Source organism: Chiloscyllium plagiosum, unplaced genomic scaffold (assembly GCF_037043375.1).
Source record: "Chiloscyllium plagiosum isolate Xiang-an unplaced genomic scaffold, Cpla_swu_hap1 HiC_scaffold_13, whole genome shotgun sequence".
NCBI classification, from domain to species: Eukaryota; Metazoa; Chordata; class Chondrichthyes; order Orectolobiformes; family Hemiscylliidae; genus Chiloscyllium; species Chiloscyllium plagiosum.
Window position 1 is genome coordinate 959,452 of NW_028270151.1, and position 15,622 is coordinate 975,073.

Here is a 15,622-nt window from a genome sequence, read left to right on the forward strand (position 1 = left end):
AAAATGTTTGCCAAGTAATTGATGAATGACTTCTGCATCATGTTATGATAAACCAAAACCACTAATTTGTGCAAAGTGCACAGATCAAGGGTTCTTCAATAGAGAGGAAGTGAGGACTGCAGATGCTGGAGATCTGAGCTGAAAATGTGTTGCTGGAAAAGCGCAGCAGGTCAGGCAGCATCCAAGGAGCAGGAGAATCGACGTTTCGGGCATAAAGAAGGGCTCATACCCGAAACGTCGATTCTCCTGCTCCTTGGATGCTGCCTGACCTGCTGCGCTTTTCCAGCAACACATTTTCAGTTCTTCAATAGAGAAGTCATTAGGAGAGCTTGCAGATCTCTATTTGTTGAAATAAGAACAAAATAGGGGAACAGAATGAATCAACAATAATGACAGTAACCTGACAGAGTAGATCACGTCAAACACTCTCTGTTAAATACATGACCAATCTTTCATGATTCTTACATATCCATCGAGCAAGAAGACTTCAAAATAACACTCTGAAACTGTAATTTTTATTTGTAGGATCCAATCATAGTCATTTTCCTTTGATTTTATCTGTAACTTTTAAAATGATTTATTACCATTAAGTGATCATTATTTTGTACTGTAACTGTCTATTTAAAAGATGTAGTTATTCTGAATGGAGAGCAGCCATTAATAAGCATACAGAATTTTCCACAATGTATTTGTATCTGTGGATACCTCTGTCACTTCACAATTTTCTCTGATTCTAAGGATCACAGACAAAACCAGACTTCTATGAAAATCAAATTTTGTCATCTGCTTTGGAAGGGTTTTAAACTAATTTTCTCTGGCACAATAGCCTCCTGTTCTGGATTACAAATCCAGATTACTATCACACCAATACCTCCCATACTGACTTTCATACTTATTCTTGCTTCATCAGAAAATTTAGCAACTTGAAGCTGGAACTTAGTCGTTACAGTGCTGTAGCTACTGGGCAGCCACACATTTATTCTTTGCTCGAAAGTTTTAAAAAAAGTAACTATAATGATGTGTGCAGCTCTTGGCAGATCAGGAATTAAACCACAGAGTGACTTCTGGGTTCTGTGATTTTAATCTTGCCAAAATCCCAGTTGTAATTAAACACCCTGTTCACAAGAACTACTTGTGAAAACAACTACTTTAATTGGAAAAAGATTGTGTTCAGTTTCCTTTATATTTAGGAAGAATTACAATTCTGTGACAAATCAAGCTCAAATGTTATCTGACTGAGAGTAGGCTGTGAGATATAATAACCATTTCTGTAAATAGTACCAACTTCACCAGCTGCTGTATTTCCGTGGACTTGTTTGGAAAGAGATACCACAGAAGGATTTGATGAGCAAGTACATTGAGTATAATTAGGCATAGGAAGCGTAGACGTTCCCTCGCTCTGGATTACTAAAGTTCTGTGACATTTATTATATCATTCATTTCATACTATCAAATATATACTGCCTGCTGTCAAATGCCATGCAAGGTTTTAAATGTTTGAAAATCTAAAGCTCATTCAAGTTAAAATTAGTCAAATATTCATAAAATAGATATTATTAAGCAATGTGATAGGCTGGTGCATTCTGCCAGAACATCCCTCAAACAGAGATTTCATCATCCCCAAGGAGGTACTGGCTGGAGGTAAACTGAAGAAGCAAAACAAAAAGGGAAGTGAAGATAGTTTATGACATTGTTGCATGACATGCACTGATCACTCGCAGATTGTCTGGGACTAGTTTAGTTTGGGATTGTGTTCGGCATGCACTGGTTGGATTGAAGGGTTTGTTTCCCTGCTATATGTCTCTGTGACTCTATAACAGAAATAATTAAAAATAGATATGCCTACATAAAATAAGCACATTATTTGGAATTATAATATACAAGTATGTTATTTACTAAATATGTGTTTCAGAAAGGGTAAGAGTCCTTTATGTGATGATAAAAGAGTCCCAAAACGCAGAAGATAATCAATATTTTGCATATATTACCAAAAGAAGAGTAAACAACTCATCACTGTCGTCAGCAATCACTCGCTAACAGGTTTGATTGACCACCTTGTAGACAACTGGAATACATTAGAAAGAAAACACTGAAGGGCTGTGATAATATAATAATGGCCAGTGTGATCTTTAAGTGGGATGTCAACAAAACTAAAGCATGGTCTGTGTTACTCATTCCGAAATGAAATTTTCATCCTAACACCAATACAACCCAAAATGTTACCAGCGGAAATGATTTGGAATTTATGAAGATTATGAGGTTGAGGACCTATGAAATGAAATTATACACACACTATAGAATGGAAAATAATGTCAGAAACGTTTTAATTTTGTACCATTAGGACATACCATACTTTGGACATTTTAGAAATCCTTACTGTGCAATGACTTTTGTGCTGATAATAATTTCCATATGCATACACACTGCTAATCCCGCATGCAAACAAATTGAACAAATGCTTATGAATCTTATACCTAAACGATGTAATATGAAGAGACTAATGAGCACATCAATCATAACTGAGGGTTGTAATATGATGCAGATGAACAATTACAATTAAATTAAAAATTCGCTAACACTCGTACATGTCAGTAATACTAAAACCCATTGTTGTATTTCTGTTTAACAAGGTTTCACTAACATGAACAGACATTGCTGCAGCCACATCACCAGCTTCTATTTGAGCATCATTTTCCAATTAAAATTCACTCAAATCTGAGTGTTTACAGGATGCCAGTTAAAGAGAATGTTTCTGTAAATATCTAAAATGCCCTGCATTCACATGAATTGTTATTACAGAAGGATGGGGGAAAGAGGAGAACAAAATGGAACTTTCCAACTTGTTAACAATGAAAATGCAAACAAAATAAATGAAACATCATGATAAAAGAGGTCTCTTGGTATCATTTTAGAATGTGACATCTCATCACATTCTCAGCTAGGTCACGTTTGTCACTGCACTTGAAAGCTGTTGAAAGCAGCTGTGGGAAGAGTCTTAACTAAATGTGTCCCTCTTTCCAATGACCTCACATTCTCTGGGTGCTACAGTAACTCAACCTCAACTTAGTTTATTTACGGTTTACCCAAGGATGAGAGTGTGAATGCATTAATAGTGCATTGTGGGGACAAGTCCACAGTTTACAGCTTTCTTTTATTTTACATATTATTACCAATGCTAAAGTGAGCTCACCAAAGATAAAGACTTCAGGGAAACATAAATGATTTAAAAAAAAAACGTTGGGTTGCAACAATGACTGAGTATATCAGAAAGAAAGAGAATAGATTTACTGCAAGATAATGCATCTCTGAGCACAATCTGATCAAGGGTTGAATGATTTGTGGCAGAATTGGGAAATACCTTATGAACAATCCAACTCACCTTATTAATATTCAGCCTGCCATTTCACCAAACTCACCAAATATGTTCGATAGTGGGTAAGTGTGGGCGGCACGGTAGCACAGTGGTTAGCACTGCTGCCTCACAGCGCCGGAGACCCGGGTTCAATTCCCGCCTCAGGCGACTGACTGTGTGGAGTTTGCACGGTCTCCCTGTGTCTGCGTGGATTTCCTCCGGGTGCTCCGGTTTCCTCCCACTGTCCAAAGATGTGCAGGTCAGGTGAATTGGCCATGCTAAATTGCCCGTAGTGTTAGGTTATGGGTAAATGTATGGGTGGGTTGCGCTTCGGCGGGGCAGTGTGGACTTGTTGGCCCGAAGGGCCTGTTTCCACACTGTAAGTAATCTAATCTAATCTAATATAATCTAAACACCACAAGAACGAGAGCAAGGAAGAATGTGGCAGATTCAGTTCATCACTTGATCAAATGGCCTCCAATTTGGACACTGTGCACCAACATCTCAGGGAATGTTCCATGGTCACAAGCCACACTCCCCTTCTATGGGCACTGATATTCAGCATGTGCCAATCTCTAAGAATTCTCCTGACACATCTCAGATCCTGTTCCAGGATACTCCTGCCCCTCAATGCTGCCCCTCGGGCTTCCTCAGGAACTCTTGTTGTAACACTAGCAAAGGTATTGTGTGCGTAGGGACACTCCTTCTCAGTTCAGGGACAGGTCCAGGCTGCATCTCCACCCAGGATGGTCACTCCCTGAAAGAGTACTTTCTCACTCAAATCACTCACTCACTCTGATCACTCACTCACTCACTTGCTCACTCTGATCACATCCCAATCTGATGACTCACTCACTCTGAGCCCACCCCAATGCTCACCATCTCCCTGTCTTGCCTTTGCGCGCTATGACCCCTGTGCCAGAGATTCCAGACTCAAATCCCTCCTTTGTTTGTTGTTACCATTAGTGCAGACACAAAACCAGGAAGCTGGTCATGGTTGTCAGGAGGCCTCAGTCACAATTAGGTGGATAGTCTTTACCCAGGGGAGGGCAGTCTTCAGGTTTTCAGTCCAGTTTCTGCTTGGGCAGTCCGAGTCTGGATCGTCTCCCAGTTAGGGGCGAGGAGCTAAATGCATTCCACTACCCAGCTTTCCTTTCTGTGTCCTACTGTGGGCTTTTTAAGTCCTGGAGTGAGAAAGACAGGCAGATATTAATGGAAATGAAAGTGGGTGGCACTTTCAGCGGGTACTGTTGCTGCAGGTGGGGAGTTGTCCCCTTTGAGGGAGTGGGCAGTGCAGAAGGCAGGCAGAGGCTGGTGGTATCAGGGACTGGGGTGAGTGAGGGAGGCAAGATGTTGTGGTTAATAATGAGTGGGACAGCACAAGCCTTAATGGGAGTTTGAGCCAGTAACAGAGTGTCAATTAGATTAGATTAGATTACTTTAGATTACTTTACAGTGTGGAAACAGGCCCTTCGGCCCAACAAGTCCACACCGACCCGCCGAAGCGCAAACCACCCATACCCCTACATTTACCCCTTACCTAACACTATGGACAATTTAGCATGGCCAATTCACCTGACCTGCACATCTTTGGAACTGTGGGAGGAAACCGGAGCACCCGGAGGAAACCCACGCAGACACGGGGAGAATGTGCAAACTCCACACAGTCAGTCACCTGAGGCGGGAATTGAACCCGGGTCTCTGGCGCTGTGAGGCAGCAGTGCTAACCACTGTGCCACCGTGCTGCCCAATGTGAGGAATTAAAGAGAATGATAAGGTAGAGAGTTGTTAACAAGTTGAAAAGCAGTTGCCATGTGACCATTTGGAGAAAGGCTGTAATTGTTGCAATAGCAATTTAGTTGCGTGTTTAATCCAATAGGAGTGCCCCAATGATATCTGCAATTGCAGGACTGGGGTCAGTGCCACTTGATCAGCTTTTAAATAGATGGAATCTGGAGATATCCAATATTAACACATATTCGGCCTGCAACATTTCCCAGTCTGTTCCACTGGGTTATTGATAAATATTACAACTATTTTATTTGTTCTGAAAGCTACAGTAAGACATTGAAATGACCCACAAAAAAATCAGTTTCACTAAGGAAACCTTGTATTCTCTTCATTCCGAAGCTTAATCTGTTCTTTTTTGGTGAAGTTGGACAAGTTACATATTTTGCTCTTTTTATTAATGTCCTCTTTGTTCATGTATTTGTTGGCCATGATTCACATTGACATGATATCCATGTGTGCGTTTGGTGTGAAATTTGGAACTGGATTGTAGGAATATTAATTTCTCACCTTGTTTAAAATTTTAAACTTTGGATGGAAACAATTACTAGACTCAAATCTTTGCAAAAGCGAAACAATTACCATTTATTTGAGGAGCACAAAGCTCTTACAAAAAATGATTACCTAAGACTAGACTGAACTTAATTTATTTTCATGATGTCAACTGGTATTGAATCCAGTGAGAATCAGTACAGTTTATTTAATATACATTATAATTAATAGCAGTAATGGCACAATGCATCTGAACATCTATATTTATGAACTATTCCATTTATATGCTAGTATACCTGTAAACCTGTTTGTGTCTACATCTCTTATAATCACAGATGTTTGTCTGTCTCAGCCCTAGATAATGGATTTTACTTGAAACGGCCTGTAATCCTGGTGTACAATAAATCCACAAAATGTTGCTGGACTGATTTAATTCAAATTGTACCTCACTGGTTGTTTAACTAAGAGGCAGGGTCGAGTTTTGCATTTGGCCAATTTGCCAGCTGGCTGAGATGTTAAGGAGCTGAGAGGGCAGAAGGGAAGCAGTTGGTTATTGCGGGGGATAAGGATACAGGTGGAGCTGGCAAAACATAATGCTTGCAATTCTAAATTCGTTCGCCACAAATTGATAGCGTATGCATCCAGAATTGGCAAAAAAAAAGAGCGTACATGAGTTTATGATTTTTAAGAGTGAGTAAGTAAGATCAGCATGTCAAATCAAGTCCATGTAACTTATCTTTGAAATAGTGGCTTGGCAGCTGCAATTGCCTGACTGCAGGGTAGAGATTACATGTTAGAATCAGCGGCAAAGTCACTCCACAACCCGGCTTGGCTGATGGTTTGGATAAACAACGGATTGGGGCAGCAGTTTCAGGAACTTATCCTGGATGTCCATTGGCAGTCCAATCCAATTTGGCAGTTAGTCTACTTCTGTCTGGAAGGAGCTGATTGAATAACTCCTGCTGGATTGAATAATGTGTAAAACAGACTCAACATAACTGGACTTGTAGGTTGATGGAAAAAATCTCGTCAGTCTCTAACTGAGATGGGTCAGGGTATGAATGTTGCGAAAATCATTTAAAATGTTCAACATGGAGCTTCTCAAAGTCGAGAGAAAACAGTTACATTTTCTAACTAAGTGTTGAACAGCGAGATGAGATTCTGACTAGGGAGTAGTGAAGGAGTCTGCAATAGTGAATTTTGAGAAGATTTGTAGCTCAGGTTGAGGTTCTGGATGTAGGGTTTGCTCACTGAGCTAGAAGGTTTATTTTTCAGTCGTTTCATCACCATACTAGGTAACATCTTCAGTGAGCCTCCGGATGAGGTACTGATGGTATGGCCCACTTTTTATTTATATGTTCAGGTTTCTTTGGCTTGATGATGTCATTTCCTGTTCTTTTTTCTCAGTGGGTCCAAGTCAATGTGTTTGTTGATAGAGTTCCGGTTGGAATACCATGCTTCTAGGAATTCTCATGTGTGTCTCTGTTTGGCTTGTCCTAGGATGGATGTATTGTCCCAGTTGAAGCGGTGTCCTTCCTCCTCCATATGTAAGGATACTAGTGAGAGAGGGTCATGTCGTTTTGTGGCTAGTTGATGTTCATATATCCTGGTGGCTAGATTTATGCCTGTTTGTCCAATATAGTGATTGTTGCAGTTCTTGCAAGGTATTTTGTGAATGACATCAGTTTTGCTTGTTGTCTGTATAGGGTCTTTCAAGTTCATTAGCTGCTGTTTTAGTGTGTTGGCGGGTTTGTGGACTACCATGATGCCAAGGGGTCTGCGTAATCTGGCAGTAATTTCCGAGAGGCCTTTGATGTAGGGGAGAGTGGCTAAGGTTTCTGGATGCGTTTTGTCTGCTCGTTTGGGTCTGTTGCTGAGAAATTGGCAGACTGTGTTCATTGGGTACCTGTTCTTTTTGAATACATGGTATAGGCAATTTTCCTCTGATCTGTGTAGTTCCTCTGTGCTGCAGTGTGTGGTGGCTCATTGAAATAATGTTGTAATGCAGCTTTGTTTGTGAGTGTTGGGATGATTGCTTCTGTAGTTCAGTATTTGGTCTGTATGTGTTGTTTTCCTGTAGACACTGGTTTGAAGTTTACCATTAGCCGTTTGCTCAACTGCAACATCTAGGAATGGCAGTTTGTAGTTGTTTTCCTCCTCTTTAGTGAATTGTATGCCAGAAAGGGTATTATTGATGGTCTTGAATGTTTCCTCTAGTTTGTTTCGTTTAGAGTGCTTTATCAGAGGTTCACTGATGATGTGACCTAGTATGGTGATGAAACATCTGAAAATAAGACTTCTAGCTCAGCGAGCAAACTTACATCCAGAGTCTTATTTGCTGCAATGACATCTCACTCCTTTGCAATACACTCAATGTTAGAAACTAGACACTGACAATTCTCAACACGACAGCCAGAGTGGGAACCTGGTGACCTCAGCTCGCCACTAATTACCCTCTGACAAACCATTTGGGACAATTGTGGATGGCATGGTGTTTTAAAAAATTCTCAAGGTCAGGTTCGTAGGAGAGTAGTCTGACACAGAACAAACGACCAAGAGGCGAGTCTGCTAGAATATGGGCATTTTATTCCCCGCAGCGTCGCCACAACCAACGGGTCTGGCTTATACTCACTCTACATGTTACCGGAACTGGGAGCCGTCAGTTCTCGTAGAGCGGTTGCCAACAACCCACGCTCGGCGGTTAAACGTAACCCCGGAGCAGACTCGCCGAACTGGAGACTTTTCCAGCTGATATACTCTTTTACAGATATAAACATTCATGTGAACAGCAGAGCAAGGCTAAAAAACACATTCCATTCTGGTTACATACAGATAAGAAGATTCACACGGGGAGGTGTGTAATAAGATTCACACGGGACTAAGCAACACCTCCATTCCGGTTAGATTCACACATGTATTGGGACATAATTTTTAACCGTTTCACCACACATGGTTGCGCTTTCGAGATGGCGGCTGTTCCAGCAGTGGGCAGTGTCCCCTCTTGTGGCAAATGGGAGATTACAACAAGTGAAATGCCATGAGATGATGAGGGATGAAAACTCACAAAGCCTTGCAGAGAGTAACCCTCTGCAAAGCTGGACAGAAATGACACTAAGCTAATTTTTTGAAAGATTCAGACCTTTATGGCTATATGTCCCAGTTTATAAAAGCCTGTGTAATTTCTGAACAAGTCTTCTGTGGAGTTTGGTTCATACAAGAACATTTTGAACATTGTTAAAAATCTCACAACACCAGGTTATAGTCCAACAGGTTTAATTGGAAGCACCAGCTTTCGGAGCACCGCTCCTTCATCAGGTGATAGTGGAGGACACAATTGTAAGACACAGAATTTATAGCAAAAGTTTACAGTGTGACGCAACTGAAATTATACATTGAAAAATACCCTGATTGTTTGTTAAGTCTCTCATCTGTTAGAATGACCATGTTAGTTTCACTTCTTTCATATGTAAATCACAAAACTTTTTTTAAAAGTTACATTCTCAGGTTAACTTTAACAATTAGTGTCAGTCCAGATAATGTGTTGAAGGTGTTAGCCCCCTGTGTGCTGCTGTCTGTGCTATAATGCTTACACTGATTCTAATCTAAAAAATGAATTAACAGAATCTTACATGGAGTCATGCAGTTTTTGAGCGAAGTACAATGTAACTCAGCAAGTACAAATTTCTGTGTGTGTGTGTGTGTGTGTGTGTGGGTGGGGGCTTGTGAGTGTCTGTGAGAGAGAGTGTGTATGTGTGTGAGTGTAAAGGGGTCTAAGTCTGTGAGAGGGTGCATGTGTAAGTGTGGGAGTGTGCATGATTGCTGAAGTGTGTGTGAGTGTGAGTGTATGTGTGTGAGAGTGTGTGTGTGTAGGAGTGTCTGTGTGTGTGTATAGTGCAATGGTGGTCACCTGCAATATGACATGAACCCAAGGTCCCGGTTGAGGCCCTCCCTATGGGTACCGAACTTAGCTATCAGCCTCTGCTTGGCCACTTTTCGCTGCTGCCTGTCCCGAAGTCCCGAAGTCCACCTGGGAGGATGGTCACCCGAAGGTCCGAGGTCAAATAGCCTGGACTGCTGAAGTGTTCCCCAACTGGGAGGGAACACTCCTGTCTGGTGATTGTTGTGCAGTGCCCATTCATCCGTTGCCGTAGCCTTTGCTCGGTTTCCACAATGTACCATGCCTCAGGGCATCCTTGCCTGCAGCATATGAGATAGACAATGCTGGCTGAGTCACATGAGTACCTGCCACGTACATGGTGGGAGGTGTCCCCACATGTAATGGTGGTGTCCATGTCCACACTCTGACACGTCTTGCAGCACCTACCGTGACAGGGTTGTATGAAGTTGTCCTGAAAGCCGGGCAGTTTGCTACAAATAATGATCTGTTTGAGGTTTGGTTGTTGTTTAAATGCGAGCAGTGGAGGTGTGGGGAAGGTCTTGGCGAGGTGATAATCCTCATTGATAATGTGTTGCAGGTCACAAAGAACATGGCGTAATTTTTCAGCTCCTGGGAAATACTGAACAACGAAGGGTACCCTGTATCTGTCTCCTGAGGAGATTATTACAGTTCCTTACCTTGGCACGTCAGAACCAGCGGTCGATGAGTTGAACATCGTACCCCGTTTTTATGAGGGCATCCCTGAGTACTTGCTCAGGGGGGCCTATAGTAAACACCCAACAAGGTTTGCTAGCACTCTTCGGGGGGGTTTGGGCGGCATGGTGGCACAGTGGATAGCACTGCTGCCTCACAGCGCCAGAGACCCAGGTTCATTTCCCGCCTCAGGCGACTGACTGTGTGGAGTTTGCACATTCTCCCCGTGTCTGCGTGGGTTTCCTCCGGGTGCTCCGGTTTCCTCCCACAGTCCAAAAATGTGCAGGTTAGGTGAATTGGCCATGCTAAATTGCCCGTAGTGTTAGGTGAGGGGGTAAATGTAGGGGAATGGGTCTGGGTGGGTTGCACTTCGGCGGGTCGGTGTGGACTTGTTGGGCCGAAGGGCCTGTTTCCACACTAAGTAATCTAATCTAAAAACTAATTTGGCAGGGGGATGGGATCCGGACTTGTAGTCCAGCAAGTAGGTTAGCTGTTTGTCAGGATGCCCAAGACTGTAGGGGGGCTGTGGAGAAGGTAGCACTGACAGGGACTACTAGCGGACACAGAGATGGGCTCAAGTGCGTATACATCAACGCAAGGAGTATCAGAAATAAGGTGGGTGAACTTAAGGCGTGGATCGGTACCTGGGACTACGATGTTGTGGCCATCACGGAAACGTGGATAGATGTGGGACAGGAATGGCTGTTGGAGGTTCCTGGTTACAGGTGTTTCAGTAAGATTAGGGAGGGTGGGAAAAAAGGAGGGGGGGTGGCATTGCTAATTAGAAATGGTATAACGGCTGCAGAAAGGAAGTTTGAGGGGGATCTGCCTCTGGAGGTAGTATGGGCTGAAGTCAGAAATAGGAAAGGTGCAGTCACCTTGTTGGGTGTTTACTATAGGCCCCCCAATAGCAGCAGAGATGTGGAGAAACAGATTGGGAAACAGATTTTGGAAAGGTGCAGAAGCCACAGGGTCGTAGTCATGGGCGACTTCAACTTCCCAAATATTGATTGGAAGCTCTTTAGATCAAGTAGATTGGATGGGGCGGTGTTTGTGCAGTGTGTCCAGGAAGCTTTTCTAACGCAGTATGTAGATTGTCCAACCAGAGGGGAGGCCATATTGGATTTGGTACTCGGTAATGAACCGGGACAAGTGATGGGCTTGTTAGTGGGTGAACATTTTGGTGATGGTGACCACAATTCTGTGACTTTCACCTTGGTTATGGAGAGAGATAGGTGCGCACAACAAGGTAGATTTTATAATTGGGGGAAGGGAAATTACGATGCTGTAAGGCAGGATTTGAGGATCATACGTTGGGAGCATAGGCTGTCAGGGAAGGATGTGGTGGAAATGTGGAACTTTTTCAAAGAGCAGATACGACGTGTCCATGATAAGTATGTACCTATCAGGCAGGAAAGAAATGGTCGTGTGAAGGAGCCTTGGTTGACGAGAGAGGTTGAATGTCTGGTAAAGAGGAAGAAGGAGGCTTACATAAGGTTGAGGAAACAGGATTCAGACAGAGCAGTGGAGGGATACAGGATAGCCAGAAGGGACCTGAAGAAAGGGATTAGGAGAGCTAAGAGAGGGCATGAAAAATCGTTGGCGGATAGGATCAAGGATAACCCCAAGGCATTTTATGTGTATGTGAGAAACCAGAGAATGACGAGAACGAGGGTAGGTCCGATCAAGGACAGTAGTGGGAGACTGTTTATTGAGTCGGAAGAGATAGGAGAGGTCTTGAACAAGTACTTCTCTTCAGTATTTACGAACGAGAGGGACCGTATTGTAGAAGAGGAGAGTGTGAAATGGACTGGTAAGCTAGAAGAGATACCTGTTAGAAAGGAAGATGTGTTGGACATTTTGAACAACTTGAGGATAGACAAGTCCCCCGGGCCTGACGGGATATATCCTAGGATTATGTGGGAAGCAAGAGAGGAAATTGCAGTACCGTTGGCAATGATCTTCTCGTCTTCACTGGCAAAGGGGGTGGTACCAGGGGACTGGAGAGTAGCGAATGTTGTGCCCCTGTTCAAAAAAGGGAATAGGGATAACCCCGGGAATTACAGGCCTGTTAGTCTTACTTCTGTGGTAGGCAAAGTAATGGAAAGGGTACTGAGGGATAGGATTTATGAGTATCTGGAAAGACACTGCTTGATTAGGGACAGCCAGCACGGATTTGTGAAGGGTAGGTCTTGCCTTACAAGTCTTATTGAATTCTTCGAGGAGGTGACCAAGCATGTGGATGAGGGAAGAGCAGTGGATGTAGTGTACATGGATTTTAGTAAGGCATTTGATAAGGTTCCCCATGGTAGGCTTATGCGGAAAGTCAGGAGGCATGGGATAGAGGGAAATTTGGCCAATTGGATAGAAAACTGGCTAACCGGTCGAAGGCAGAGAGTGGTGGTAGATGGTAAATATTCAGCCTGGAGCCCAGTTACAAGTGGAGTTCCGCAGGGATCAGTTCTGGGTCCTCTGCTGTTTGTAATTTTTATTAATGACTTAGATGAGGGAGTCGAAGGGTGGGTCAGTAAATTTGCAGATGATACGAAGATAGGTGGAGTTGTGGACAGTGAGGAGGGCTGTTGTCGGCTGCAGAGGGACTTAGATATGATGCAGAGCTGGGCTGAGGAGTGGCAGATGGAGTTCAACCCTGCCAAGTGTGAGGTTGTCCATTTTGGAAGAACAAATAAGAATGCGGAATACAGGGTTAATGGTAGGGTTCTTAGTCAGGTGGAGGAACAGAGGGATCTTGGGGTCTGTGTACATAGATCTTTGAAGGTTGCCACTCAGGTGGATAGAGTTTGTAAGAAGGCCTATGGAGTATTATCGTTCATTAGCAGAGGGATTGAATTCAAGAGTCGTGAAGTGATGTTGCAGCTGTACAGGACTTTGGTTAGGCCACAGTTGGAGTACTGTGTGCAGTTCTGGTCGCCTCACTATAGGAAAGATGTGGAAGCTTTGGAGAGGGTGCAGAGAAGATTTACCAGGATGTTGCCTGGAATGGAGAGGAAGTCGTACGAGGATAGGTTGAGAGTTCTCGGCCTTTTCTCGTTGGAACGGCGAAGGATGAGGGGTGACTTGATAGAGGTTTATAAGATGATCAGAGGAATAGATAGAGTAGACAGTCAGAAACTTTTTCCCCAGGTACAACAGAGTGTTACAAGGGGACATAAATTTAAGGTGAAGGGTGGAAGGTATAGGGGAGATGTCAGGGGTGGGTTCTTTACCCAGAGAGTGGTGGGGGCATGGAATGCGCTGCCCGTGGGAGTGGTGGAGTCGGAATCATTGGCGACCTTTAAGCGGCATTTGGATAGGTACATGGATGGGTACTTAATCTAGGTTAGAAGTTCGGCACAACATCGTGGGCCGAAGGGCCTGTTCTGTGCTGTATTGTTCTATGTTCTATGTTCTATGTTCTATGTACTTCCAGGTGTCTGTCACGTTCCTCCTCATCTGAGCAGATCCAGTGTACGCGTAGGACTTGCCCATAGGGAATGGCTGTTTTAATATGTTTTGGTGGAAGCTGGAGAAGTGTAGCATTGTGAGGTTGTCTGTGGGTTTGTGGTAGAGTGTGGTGCTGAGGTGTCCATCCTTGATGGAGACGCATGTGTCCAAGAATGAGACAGATAGTAGAGAGTAGTCCATGGTGAGTTTGATGATGGGATGAAACTTGTTGATATCACTGTGTAGTTTTATCAGTGACTCCTCGCCATGGGTCCAGAGGAAGAAAATGTCATCAATGTACCTGGTGTATAATGTTGGCTGGAGATCCTGCATAGAGAAGAAATCTTGTTAGAACCTGTGCACAAAGATGTTGGCATTTTGGGGTGCACATCTGGTCCCCATGGCTGGTCCATGTGTCTGGATGAAGAACTGGTTGACAAAGGTGAATATGTTGTGATCGAGGATAAAGCGGATGAGTTGTAGGATGGTGTTTGGAGATTACCAGTTGTTCATACTGAGTACTGAGGCTGTTGCCGCGATGCCGTCATGGTGGGGGATGCTGGTGTAGAGTGCTGAAATGTCCTTGTGACGAGGAATGTTCCTGGTTTGATTGGTCCATGGCTGCTGAGTTTCTGTAAGAAATCTGTAGTGTTGTGACAGAAGCTGGAGATCCCCTGTACAATGGGTTTCAAGATGCCTTCCACATAGCCGGAGAGATTCTCACATAGGCTCCTATTGCCCGATACAATGGGATGTCCTGATCCATTGGCTTTGTGTATCTTCAAAAGGCAGTAGAAGTCGCCTACGCAAGAAGTAGTTGGGATGAGGGCGCGTAGGGAACTCTGAAGGACTGGATGCAGAGTCCTGATCAATGTTTTTTGTTCACAGGTGTGTTCTCTGGTCGGATCGGCCGGTAGTTGCCTGTAGTGTTCCTGGTTGTTCAGTTGTCGGTACACTTCCTTGCAATAATCTGTTCTATTCTGAATGACGATGGTTCCTCCTTTATCTGCTGGTTTGATGACAATGTTGTGATTGGTTTTGAGAGCATGGATGGCGTTGCGTTGTGAACGGGTGATGTTTTGCTCTACATTGTAGGTACGGCTGATGAATCTGGCATTTATATCTTTCCTAACAGTTTGAGTGTATATGTGAAGCCCAGGGCAGCAATTTGGGGTCCAAGTTGATTCTGTGTTTGGTTGCTCCTCTACCGATCCCTGTGATGACTGTTCTGGTTCGTCATTGGGCTTGTTGGGATCACTGCTGGCACCTTGAAAGAATTCCTGGAGTCTCATTCATCTGATGAATTCCTCTGTGTCTGCTGCAAGAACCAAGGGGTCCATTTTGGTGGTGAGACAGAAATTGAGACCCCTGCTCAGGACTTCAATCTCTTCCAGTCGAAGGGTGTGGTCCGATAAGTTGACAATTGACTTCCCCGCAGTGATAATGTTATTCACTGTGGTGCCAGATTGGGTTTGCTGCTACTGGTGAGAATGCCAAGTTTCTCCAGTTTTTTGTTCTTGATCGTGTACGTGGTGTAGTTTTGTCGCCTTGTCTGTTTGGCAATGTTGCGTAATTGTACTGCTGTATCCTGAGTGCAGGCTGTGAGTGTGGATTCCATCTGAATTTCAAGGTTGTGGCGCCTGCGGTAGAGTTGGTGCACGAGATGATTGAGGAGTTTGCGAGAGGTGCAGTGGCAAAGTCTCTCTGTGTAGTCTGTGTTGTAGGTCAACTTGGGCGGGTTCATGATCTGTAATCCTTTTGGGATCTTTCCTGCTTGCTTGCATTTCTGTAGAAACTTGATGTCTGTGTTGATATGTGCGACCTTCTTGGAGATCCTCTCCACTTGAAGCCGGCAATTAGTGGTGTTGATGGTCATCATGATTTGGAGATGCTGGTGTTGGACTGGGATCTAAGCATCAATCTAAACATTATGTCACAGACAGCAGCACACAGGG

General features: G+C 43.7%; 1 protein-coding gene and 1 pseudogene across 7 annotated transcripts in view; both read right to left on the bottom strand.

Moving 5' to 3' along the window:
* mecom (MDS1 and EVI1 complex locus) overlaps positions 1-15,622 on the bottom strand; it is a 1,207,227-nt gene that overhangs the window by 603,964 nt on the left and 587,641 nt on the right. The gene's annotated exons all lie outside the window — the stretch shown is intronic.
* LOC148148222 (uncharacterized) lies at positions 7,103-10,245 on the bottom strand (annotated as a pseudogene).